The 13264-nt window shown below is 36.2% G+C and overlaps 1 long non-coding RNA gene across 2 annotated transcripts in view; it reads right to left on the reverse strand.

Annotated features, from left to right (window-relative positions):
- Positions 1-13264, reverse strand: part of LOC132238463 (uncharacterized) — a 98058-nt gene that overhangs the window by 47684 nt on the left and 37110 nt on the right. Inside the window, exon 1 of one of the 2 annotated variants that reach the window (XR_009453794.1) lies at positions 6501-6792. The exons of the other annotated variant lie outside the window; for it this stretch is intronic. This is a non-coding gene — a long non-coding RNA (uncharacterized LOC132238463). Of the gene's footprint in view, positions 1-6500; positions 6793-13264 lie in introns of those variants that run through there. 2 annotated transcript variants of the gene reach the window in all.

Genomic DNA, 13264 nt, shown 5'->3' on the forward strand with positions numbered 1-13264 from the left:
TACTTTGCAGCTTAACACTTGCACATTTAGAAACTTTAATATTTTTAACTTGAAATGGCCCATGTGGCATGAGTGAGATGTAAACAGTATAATCATTTATATGAACAAATGAACAAGTGAGCAAGTGGTTGCATTTTATATTAAGTCCACAGAACGCTGGCACTGTTGTTATATCATTAAATGATGACAGAGCAATTGTTGCCCATCTGAGCTTCATGAGCTTTTTTTAAAAATATATATATATGTATTTTTTATTGCAGAGAGGAAGGGAGAGAGAGAGATAGAACCATCAGTGATGAGAGGGAATCATTGATTGGCTGCCTCCTGCTTACCCCACACTGGGGATCTAGCCTGCAACCCAGGCATGTGTCCTGACCCAGAATCTAACAGTGATCTCATGGTTCATAGGTCCATGCTCAATCACTGAGCCCCACTGACCAAGCTATGAGCTTCTGTAGATTTTTTTCCAATAATTTACAATGGCACCCTGGAAGAATATTAATAATTATAGTAACATTTATAGAGTACTTATGATGTACCAGACACTCATAATTATCTTATAAGGTATTATAAGTATGCCTAGTTTAAAACGTGTAAACTGAAGCTCATGAAGGTTAAGTAACTTACTTAAATCACAGACTAAGAAGTGGTGGCATTGGTATTTGAATGTAAAAGGTTGACTCTAGGACATGGGTGGTCAACTGCAAAGGGACAAGTAATAAGTATTTTATGCCATAAAGTTTGTGTTAATACTCAACTCTGTCTTTGCAGAAGGAAAGCAGCCTAAGACAATATATAAATGAACGTGCTTGGGTTGTTCTTAAAAAAACTTTATTCAAGGACACTGAAATTTGAATTTCATATATTTTTCATGTCATGAAATATTCTTCTTTTATTGTTTTTCAATATTTAAAAAATTTAAAAACAATTCTTACCCTATGGGTTGTACACCACCATGTGGTAGGCTGGATTTGGCCCGCAGAATAGTTTGTTGACCTCTGCTCAAGGCTCTTAATGACTAAACTATTTTTCTAGTGGTATCTTTTTATAATTCTTTTAAACAGCCAATACATTTACATTTCAACAGTATTAAGTTATGTCAGACTTTTATCATATGAAATTATGTTTGGGAAAATAAGATTTGTTTTTTATAATATATATACTAGGTTGGATCATATGAAATTAGCCAATATTGACCAATTTACTATGTAACTATTGAGGAGTAAATTATAAAATAAGTAAGGAATTCTAAAGAATTCAACAGAGACAGAAATATCCAGCAGAGGAAAAGAATTACTCAGAGGTACAGTTAAACTGGAAATATTCTTTCCTTATATTTGTTATTTCTTTTCCCTTTCTTCTCTTTCCTTTTCCCTTTTTCTTTGACTTAGCGAATGAAATAGATTTCAGGCACAATTGGTCTCTTCCTCTCACAATTTTCCATCTTTACTTCTAAGTCTTTTTCTTCCTAAATGCCAGACACTTTTCATACTAACATCATTTTAATTCATCAAATATTCTATTTTCATTCATTCAAAATTTACCTCAAAGTCAGTCTTCTCTAGAATGCACAATGAGCAAGTTAAGAATAGAGACATCGGCCAAAAAGTGAAGGTTAAAAATAAATGAAGTCCTGGCAAGTTTTGCTAAGTGGTTAGAGCATCAGTCCATTAACCGAAGGGTCACAAGTTCAATATCTGGTCAAGGGCACATAACTCAATTGCAGGTTTGCTCCCCACCCCTGGTGGGGTCACATGCAGGGGGCAACCAGTTGATATGTCTCTCTCACATAGCTCTTTTCTCCTCCTCCTGCTCCTCCTCCTCCCCCTCCTCCTCCTGCTTCCCTTTCATTCTCTCTGAAAATCAATGGGAAAAGATCCTTGGGTGTGGATTAAAAAAAAAAAAAAAGAAATCAATGAAAAGGTTTTGAGCATTCCATCAAAAATAGAGGGTTTACATGGGAACAACAACAACAACAACAACAAGCTTTTGCAACTATTTATAATGCACCAGATTCTGCTGCTTTGTTTTGTTTTGAGCATATAATAGAATAGGATGAAAAATGGTTGAAGGAACGGGATATTGGATCTTCTGCTTCCACTAGAATGCAGTCACTACAAAAATAGGTTTCTGTCTTAGTCACTGCTAAATTCCCAACATAACATGGTTTCTGGAATATGATAGGTGTTGAATAAATAGCTCTAGAATAAACAAATGATTATTGAAGAGTGAGTTTGGACATGAAATCAGGAGCACAGTAATTAAACATGATAGTATTGTCTTGTCCTAATGAGCCCTTCCTTAGCCACAAGTAAAAGCAATGAGGGAAATACTCTATGAGTCATTTAGACTAAAGGTTACTTAGTAATTATGACGTGACATGAGCTTAAAGATAATGCGACCATTGTCATTTTGGTACTGATAACAATCAAAGATGGGATTACTGGAAAATCCAGTAAGATCATGATTCCTAGACTTTATATAGGCAGATTCCAGAAAGGTCAATTAAAAATTAGGTGTGATCCTATAGGCCAAAATTATAAACAAAAGGAAGGAAGGCACATGAGACTTCAGGATGTTCTCAAACAAAAGTTCTAACCCGTAATCACGCATTTGGCCATGATACAGTATATGAGGCCTGTGAAGCTGGGTTTCTCTGTCTCGGCATTATTGACATTTGGAATCTGCTGCTTCTTTGTGTGGGGCTGTCCTGTGCATTGTGGGATGGTTAGCAGCATCCCTGTCCTCTACCCACTGGACGCCAGAAGTACCCAACCTTGTGGTTGCAACCAAAATATAAAAATTTCAGACATTCCAAAACCGAGAACAACTGTCCAAAAAGAAGGAACAGGAGAAAGATTACATTTTCAGGTTTTAGAAATACTTATAGATAAATGAGGGAGAGGGGCATAGTTTACCACCTCAAAATGTGCCTTTGGGGAGATCTTAATTATCTTACTGGTTACTTTTAAGAAAGGAAAGACTCAAGAAGAACCTTTCATCTCCCCCTAGCTGCCTAAAAGAATTTAGATGCAGGACCTGCTCCAGAAAGGGAGCTATCATCACAGATAACTGTAGTTTAATATGAACTAAGTGTGATAGACAGGGAGGAACCTAGCAAGGTTCATTTGATCAAGATCCTCTCTGGATCCCATTGTTAAAGATGGCCCAGCAAACATGTATTTACCAAACATTTGCTTTTCCATCTCCATGTAAATTGCCTTCCTCCCCTTTGAAGTCCCAAACCACTAACCCCCACTTTTCTCCTTAGCTCAAGATGGCAGATAAGCCTCAACTGCCCCATATTTTTATGGAACCCCCATATGTACACACATAATTAAGTTTGGCTATGTTCTTCTCTAAGTCTGTCTCATCTCATTTTATTATTAGGCTAACTAGCATAAGTAAGAATGAAAAGAGGGGGAAATTTTCCCTTCCCCACACAGATGTAGAAAAAAGAACGTACCAGAATTATTTTTTAAAAAATCATATCATTGCTGTTGAGGAGTTAAAAATCCCACATGGACAAAAATGTTAAGGACAAAAGGAAATAATGTTCCTCGTGGCTTAAAGAGCAAGATAAAGTTTGGTGCTGACTGTGTATAAATAAACAACAGAATTAAAATTACTAAAATATCTTGTGTATATCTTCTCCATGTAGACAAATGATCTAACATTAGGAAGTCCATTTTAGTTAAGAAGAGAGTAAGAAAGTATTATTTTATATATTATTTTGAACTCCTAGAGTTAGATAAATCTCATATCAAAAGAGTATGGGAAAAATAGCAATCAAAAGTACAAAGTTTTTAGAAATCTTTGATATGATGTCGAAGAGTTGTATCATAAAATAATACCAATTTTTAAAAAATAGGTGATGTTAAAAAAAAATGCTAAGCTACTTAGTAAAGATCCCTAAAATAATTCTACAACAATGAAAGAAATGGGGTAAGAGATCAACCAAAGGACTTGTATGCATGCATCTGAGCATAACCAATGGACACAGACCGGGAGGTGTGGGGGGGGGGGGCATGTGCTGGGGGTTGGGGACAGCCGGGGAGAGGTCAACGGAGGGGAAAAAGGAGACTTAAGTAATACATTAAGCAATAAAGAATTTAAATTTAAAAAAATGATGAGTGCCTGCAATAGAAGAATTGACTGTCTAAAGCCTTCTGAGATATGGCAAATCAATCTTCTATTCTACTAGGTTTCTTGAATTGTAGATGAGAACATTCCTATTAATATAGTGCATCTTTATTTCCACAAAGGAAATACTCTTTGGCTGTGTTCTTGCAGACAAACTCAAAAAGTATGGGCTGTTTGAAATAGTTTATTTTCCTACATCACCATTTAATCATCTCCCCCCACCTTCACACACTCACCATTGTTATAGGTCTCCTCAAAATAAAGTTTCAGAGCCATTAGATTCAATAATCAATAAGTGACCTTACAAGTCTAACATTTCATGGTATTTCAGTCACTGAGATCTAAATCAATGCAATTCGCTATCTTCTTAATTAAGGTTGAACAAAAATTTTATAGACTGATTTTCATACTAACCTAAAAGGACATCATTATTTTTGCATAATTTTTAATCCACAAAGAAGCAAATCAATATTTCAACAAATACCTAATATTTGTTTAATTAAAAATAGTAATCAGATAAAGTCAAGATTTTGTTCACTATTAAATATTTCCTTTATAGTTAGTTAACATGACACAGAAGAAATGGTGTGCTAGGTCTGTTCAGAAATCTACCTATAAGATACTGTATCAGTCTGACTTTTGCTCCAGTCCACCTATCCCACATATTCACCTGCCACTTTGCTCCAATAATTGCAAAAATGACTAAGCAAAAATTTTACCAGCATAGATATTTTAAGCACCATAGTACCAATAATATCAAAGTATATTTTCAGGGCAAAGAACACTTTTGACAAGGTAAAGAAAGGAATGTAAACCAGAACAGAATTGTCTAATTATATCTTACCTGGAAAGAAATATAAAGTTCCAACCAAAATGGTACTAAGTCACACCAGGTATTCATAAGCACAAACCGTGCACTTATTTAAATGGGCTGCTTCAATGTTAATGCTATGTAAATATTGGATTTGTGATAGCTGATGATACTGTGATTCTTTCAGTTAGTTAAAAAATATATAGGAGTTAAAGAAAGACTCCAATTTGACAAATTAAAAATAAATAGATGGATTGCAAGTCATATTCAACTATTACTTCATCGACAGTATTTCACATAATAGTTTGCTTACCAGAGCATCGGTTCATTGTGGAAAACCCAAATCATTTGTCAGGTAAAGGCATGCTATAATTTCTTTCCAGCTTCAACCAGGATTCGTATTACTCAGGTCATATTTATACTCATGTTTCTTCAAACTCTGAACAAATGGAAACTTGCCTAATGAGACAACAGATATTTGACCTGACTTGTATCCATTTTGATGCTCTTCTCTGTAAAGGAAATATATTCCTACGAAACCCAGAGCCAAGGAAGAGAAGAGGTAAAATATGACTGAAAGAAAGGGCCAATAACAGCACTCAACTAGGTTCCTCTGCAAATTGGAAAACACTTGTTTTCAACATACAGTCTATAAACTGTGTGATGTTGTAAGTGTAAATTCATGGGGTTGCAGAGTTCAACCTAAGCCTATGTGAGTAGGAACTACTAAGAGTGGGAGGGTGATTTGATTCAACAAACATCTCACGAAGTCCTTTTCAAGCACTTGCCCCACATTATTACCTAGATAGAATGAGCCCTGCGTTGGTGAGCCTGGGAGTAGCTAACTGAACCAAGAAATGCTGTTTTCCTTCCTGAGGAAGAAGAGTGACTTTTTGTCTGCATGTATACCTGGTGTGACTTACTGCCATTTTTGTAGGAACTGTGTATTTGTTTCCAGGTAAGGTGTCAACTTCACGAACAGAGTACAAGGACCCAGCACTATCCAAATACAAGGACCCTGATTTATCTTCATCTTCAAGGCAAAAATCATAAAGAAAATAGCCAACAGAGGTAAATATAGTTTTTTTTTTAAAAAAAGAGAGACATGTGATGTAGTTCTACATAAGATAAACCAATTTTCCTTAAGAAGTTAACAAATATAAAGCTCATTTCTCAGTTGGAACTAGTCAGACAAGATTTGAAATTTTTGCTCCAAATAGAAATAACATTTGCTCCCATAGCAATGATTTGCTATTTCAACTCTAAACACACTCACAGCTTCTTGCTTTGCATGTATTTACTACTCTGAAATCAAGAAGAAAAAAACTCTGCAGCCAGTTTCACGGACGTCTATTATGATCTTTACATTTTTTCCCCCCCTCAGAACATTCAGCTAGGAAAAAAAAAATCAACTTAGAATGATTCTAAATTCTCCCAAGTAAAGCCTTATTTAGATCTACTCATTCACTCAACATAAAAGCATTTAAGTGATTTAGGAAAAGTTAAGCATGAGGAACAAGGTAGTACTTTCAAATCCAAATCTTACCTGGTAAATGGAAATGGAACAACACGACACCCCTGAAAGTGTTCTTGATTTGCGCTTCTCTCTTCCAGACAGAACTAAATCAGAGCAGCCTATATTCTTAAACCCTCAAAGAAAAATCAGGAGGCTTGATCTGTGCACATAATGGCCTGAATAATGTAAGAAAGTGCCGTTTCTTGGCAACAAGAAAACAATCCTTTTCAATTAACTCAGCAATTGGCCCACATTTGTTGTTAAACACAGAGTAAAGAAAATTTTTTAAGAACTCAAATGAACCTGCTAATAGCTCAGTGAGAATGTCAGATCAGTATGTTCATTTTGAAAAGCATTTTTTATTAACTGACTATTCATTCCAATTGCCTAACCCAAGAACTTTTATCCACATGCCTGTCTCACTTCCCCGTAGCATATTATTTACTTAAAGCTCCAATCCTGAATAGTTGCATCCATTGTTGCAGAAACACAGTAAAAATGTGAAAGATAATTATAGCAAGCCTGTGGCATGTAATGTTATCCTGGCCGTGGTCATTTTGCATACCATGTTTGGCTATCTAAAATATCAACAGGAATGTAGCCCTGGATACTCATTAGGATACATCATTCGAAACACTTATATGCTCTCTTAGCTGTTAAAGCAGACACTAATTTTAGGGAATATGTAAGAAGTGCAGATGGGCTAGGTTCAATTTGTGCTGTTTTGTGGGTTCATATATACTTATGAGAATATGATGAAATCTTTGGACAGTGCTTAGGGTCAATGCATTCTCACATATATATTGGAAATTTCAAATATCAATTAGGATTCATATGTGAGACATCTAATAGGAATCTTTGTTAAAAAAGGGAAGTGGTGAGGAAAATATACATAATTTTTGCTGTTAGCCAAGTTTTACCATTGCAAATAGTAAAGTTTTAACTATCTGGTATGGTTCTATCTCCCAAATGAGAAGACAGCTGAAAATGGATAATTTCCATCTATAGCTGAAGCCAAGCGGGTGAATTTTGTCTTTACCACCCCTCCACTTGCCAAGGTTAACCAAGAGTGTCTGTATATTGTGGTATTTGCCTTCAACAACTCTTTTGTTTTCTCCTTTTATCATCCAGATCTCCCTGAAATGTGTCAACTTTGTCTTGCTATCATTAACGGGCAATTCTTAGGTAATATTTTTAAAGATACAGCCTTTTGAAGGCATTGTCTTCATACAAAGCACTCTCTCTTGGTGGGAATTTAAAACAGTGTTGTAAACTGTTGAAGGCAATGTATTTGGTTAGACCTTTTGGCACCTTCAAATCACACTCTCAACAGCTGTGTACACTTTTCATGGGTAGAACTGGCTGGGATCATTTCACAAGTGTTTCTTCAGCTCTTGTGCCGACTCTTCCACGTGCCAACGCTAACTTCAGGCAGATTTGTTAAACATTTTGTGTCTCAGTTCCCTTATCTGTCAAATGAAGTTAATATTTACGTCATAAGCGTTCACTTAGATCACATAGGTGAAGCTTCTTAAAACAGTGCCCAGCAGATGGTAAATGTACAAAGCTTAGCTATATTATTAGCATTGTTGTTGACTATAGTGTTCCTGAATTAAAAAACTTTCAGGGCTCTTTTCAGACTTAGGATTTCCAAAATCCAATATAACCCTTATATAACAATGTAAAGTAATATAAACAAAGCCTCCTCAGGTACATAATAGAAAATGTTCTTTCTTTTTGTATAGATTAATCTTCATCTACCATCTAGTACATCTAATATTTAGAGCTTTTATATGCCCTTTTACTAACAAAAATGTGCAATTATTTTTTAAAATTGGGAAATTTATCTTTCTGAAAAATGCACTCATGTTAAACACATTGACTTAAGCAATTTAACCAAAGGCATAGAGAAACAGAAATTCTGCAAGAATTTCTTTTATTATAAGACATTTTGTTACGTGCAACGTAATTATTAAAAGATTCACTGCCCTAACTGGTTTGGCTCAGTGGATAGAGCATCAGCCTGCGGACTCAAGGGTCCCAGGTTCGATTCTGGTCAAGGGCATGTACCTTGGTTGTGGGCATATCCCCAGTAGGGGGTGTGCAGGAGGCAGCTGATTGATGTTTCTCTCTCATCAATGTTTCTAACTCTCTATCCCTCTCCCTTCCTCTCTGTAAAAATATCAATAAAACATATATTTAAAAGATTCACAAGCCTTTCTTCTCATATCCTTAAAATGTATGGACTATTTGCTTCAGCTTTTGGTATCCATTTGGATGTTTTTTTAACCAGCAGCTGCAAACCCTAATATTTGAGAGGAAATGCATGCTTTTGAGTATTCGTTGTATACACAGTCCAGCCAGAATGGGCCATAAAGACTCCATCTGATCCTTTCCAGCTTAAAAGGCAAGTTTAACCTTTGGTCTCAGCCAAATCCATTATGCAGCTCCCTCAATCAAAATACCACACCCTCTCTCTGCTAGGAAAGAATTTTAAATTATTAGTAAGAGGCCAAATGAACCAGTCTTCAGAGGTATTAGATTCAGCTACTCAGGTAGATATTTATTATTATCTGCTTAGTACATGGCAGTGCCTCCCTTGTTCTTTATTTCTGACAGTCTTGTTTGCCTCAGTATCTTAAAATAGCAAATTTTGGTACAAGGAAATTAACCTATGAAATCTGCAAAAAGAAAGGACAGTATTTGTTTAAAAGCATCAAACTCTGGAGTCTGTAACAGAAATACTCTGGGAAACATCAATCTAGTGTCTCTTCACAGAAGACTGGGCGTAATGTGAGAGCAACGCTGTACAAACTACTGGGAAATGTGGATTCCTCGCCACAAATTCTGCAACAGTCTAAGTCACAGACGCATTTTCCTTCCATAACTCTGAAGGTTTTCAAAGTTCAGTGCTGCCAACTTGAACAGTTGAAAATATATGACATTTATAAGTAACTTTAGGGTACATTTATTTCTGATTCAAATATAACGTTGAAAATGATTCATCTTGGGAAAATTAGAATTTAAATAAAAATAAAATCAGTGCTGTTAAACAAAAATACATAGACATCACAGATAATTCTTTCACAGTTTATAAATTTGGAAACCAGTTATCAAGTCTCATAAGACACAAGTAGATGAGGAGTGTGAAAAATGGTTCTTATGGATATACTTAATGATGAAATATTTCACAAAATAAAGTATTTTATAAGCATTGAATAAAAATAAACCAATTTAGCAGATGATAATAGTCAAAATATAGTAGAGCCAAACCAAATATTTCTAAGTTTCTGTATTTGGAGCTAAGAAAAAAAAATGAGTATAATTTATTGGATACCCATCAAAAGGCTGCTGTTACTATGATTTAGGATTGTAATGTTTAAGCCTCACATTAAGAAAGAACTGACGTAGGGCCCTAACTGGTTTGACTCAGTGGATAGAGCATTGACTTTCCAACTGAAGGGTCCCAGGTTCGATTCTGGTCAAGGGCATGTACCTTGGTTGCGGGGACATCCCCAGGAGGGGGTGTGCAGGAGGCAGCTGATTAATGTTTCTCTCTCATCGATGTTTCTAACTCTCTCTCCCTTCCTTTCTGTAAAAAAATCAATAAAATATATTAAGAAAGAAAGAAAGAACTGACCTAGGAAGTGTTTAAACATGCAGATTCTTGGACTCCGATCCCAGCAATCCTGATGGAATTGAGTGAGGCCAAGGAATCTGCATTTTAGTAGATTCCTAGCGCTGGCACAGGCAAGCTCAGGTCCACTGTTGAGACCTGCTGAGAAACACAGGTATCTGGTCTCTGCTTCCCTGGAAGGAGGGACACATGGATTATTGAAAGAGGGGGAAGGTAGTCAAAAGGAAGAAATGTGATTGGTGATGAGGAGAAACAGGAAAATACCATTTAGCTTCCCTGGGTCAGAGAACTGGATGGACAAGAGTGGTGAACAAATCTTGTGAGACAAGCAGATGTAGACATACCTATAATGGCTTCACATTTTATACTTATAATGCCATTTAATGTAATGGCATAAAAGCCAAAGTTCTTATAATAGACTCTCAGACTGGCCACCTCTTACTTCTCATTTCTCACTACTCTGCCCTTGACTGACTCCACTTTGGCTTGCTGTTACTTAAAACATGGCATCCTCCGCTACTTCCTTCACATCTTTCCTTAAATGTCATCTTCTCAAGAGCCCTTTTCTGACCATCCTATCCGAAATCACAATCCCTGCCCAATCCCACTGACACTCCCTAGTCTCTTCCTGCCTTAATTTTCTCCTTATCATTTATTACCACATTCTATATTTATAAATATTGGTCCTCTTCTGTCTCCTCCCACTGGACTACAAACTCCATGATGGCAGGGATTTTGGTGTTTTGTTTTCTGGAACAGCCCCAGCATTTAGAATGTTACCTGGCACATTGTAACTACTATACAGAATCAAAAAGGGTCCCCATTGGAAAGTATGATAATGTTAACATTCCGAGACAGAAAGAGCTTTATTCAGCACTGAAGTAGAGAAAAAATGTATTTAGAAATTTAGTTTTTAATTCTTTTGTGCTCTTCCAGGAAAAAAGAAAAATAAGAAAGAGCTGAAGTATGGGAATCTTTTCAACTGTTACAACGCTTCAAGGTATATTTGTTTTCCATTCTTCACAGAGGTAAGCATAGGTGGTTATTGTTTAACTCTATTAAAAGCTAATAATTGTGTCACTTTAGCCTTAGGGAAATGAAAAACAGGAAACATTTTATTGAAGTGCCTAGATTCATAAGTAATATTTTAAAAGGTTATTTGAAGGGTGTTAGAATTGCTTTTAAGCAGACTTGTGTTAAGGTAATATACAAATCTATTTCTTTTTTCAGAAAGCATCGAAAAACCCAGAACTTAAACAAAACCATTGTATAAATAATCCTTAAGCAATGGAAATTATTATTCTAATTAATAATGCCAAGATTACTGCATTATATCACTGAATGTATTTTTTCCAAATGGCCCAACATATAATGTTAAAAATAGAAATTACCTGCCCGTCTGGCGTGACTCAGTGGTTGAGCATTGACCTATGAACCAGGAGGTCACTGTTCAATTCTGGTCAAGGACACATGCCTGGTATGTGGGCTCAATCCCCAGCTGAGAGTGTGCAGGAGGCAGCCAATCAATGATTTTCTCTCATCATTGATGTTTCTATCTCTCTCTTCCTCTCCCTTCCTCTCTGAAATCAATAAAAATATATTTTTAAAAAGGAAGAAATGACCTTACCAGTTTATTTAAAAAGGAAGGAAAGGCTTTGCACACCTCAAAATCTTTCTTTCACTCCTTCTCCAACTCTTGTTTCTTAGGAAAGTCCATTTTTATTTGTATATTACACTGGACTTTCCTCCCATAATAATGTGAAAATACCTCTGTTATTTGCAGTGACATCATTATGGCCTGCTGGCTTTCCAACTCTTTCACCTAGTGGACAGCTGAATCTTGTTCAAAGAACAGACCTCTGACATTGGGTAGGGACAAGTGCTGGAAGGGGTACGAAAGTATGGTTGAAATGGGAACAGAATGGGGAGCAGGAAGTGGGAAATGTTTCTGACTTTCTGCTTTGTTCTATGTATAGGAGACAAGTGACTGTCTCAAAGTAACATAAATCTACAAATGTTTCCTCATATTCCATTCCTGTTCCATTCCAACATATTCAACATTCAAAATCCCTTCATCATATACATTAGCATCAGCAAATAACCATCATCACATCCACACTGTTTCTAAAAAGGTTCTCTGTACACCCTTACCAAAATATTCTCTCTTCCTCTCCATCAGTCTCTGTACCTTTCTCACCCTTCCTTCTCCTTCCTTTCTCCCCTCCCTCCTCCTTTCACACACACACACACACACACACACACACACACACACACACACGCACGCACACACACACAAACGCACACACACTACTTGTCAAAAATATATGCTCACTCTTATCTGACTTGTAAACTGTGCAGCTATTCTGTGCCAAGCACAGATAAGTGGATTACTTATGTTATCCCATTTAGCCCTTAAGCCAACTCTAGATGGTGAATATTTTTATCTCCATGTTACAGATGAGGAAAATAAGCCACAGAAAAGTTAAGTAAATTTCCTAGTCACACTTAGTGACCAGAGAGGTTATAACAGATCTGACTGACTCCAAAATCTATGCTTTTAACCACCACATATATGGCCTCTCCTTAACCCCTACCATGTCCAACAAATGATTGTACTTGAAAAGTTCCCTGACTTTGGGGTGAAAAATAATCACATAAATTAGAATGCCTGACACATGTACTATTTAAGACCTTCTGAATGTTTTTTTTTTCAGTCCAATTAATATTTTTGGCTATTTATAAAATACCATGAAGTATTTAAAGGACAAAAGAAACATTTTCATGCAGTCTTATGTAATGATGTGCCATTTAGACCTAATCCTTTTAGCCCAGAGATGGAAGACTGACACTCTAAACATAACTCATTGTGTTCTTTTATGCTGCCATAACAAAGTATTTAAAGGATGGAATTCTGGGGGGGGGCAGATGGACTTCTTGGCATCACTACACTTGCATCACAGAAATTGTTTTGTTTCAAAGAATTCAAACAAGATGCCTGACATTTCTCAGAAGATATTTCCACTTATAAATATGGTAACTTGTTAGGTGGGGATACTAAGGAACAATAACCAATGTTTTTAAGGTTTTTTTTTATCTTGCTTATGATATGTAAGAAGGGCATTTACTGAATCTAATTCTAGCTCAGAGTCTAGGTAGT

The sequence above is a fragment of the Myotis daubentonii genome, chromosome 7, assembly GCF_963259705.1.
Source record: "Myotis daubentonii chromosome 7, mMyoDau2.1, whole genome shotgun sequence".
Lineage (NCBI taxonomy): Eukaryota > Metazoa > Chordata > Mammalia > Chiroptera > Vespertilionidae > Myotis > Myotis daubentonii.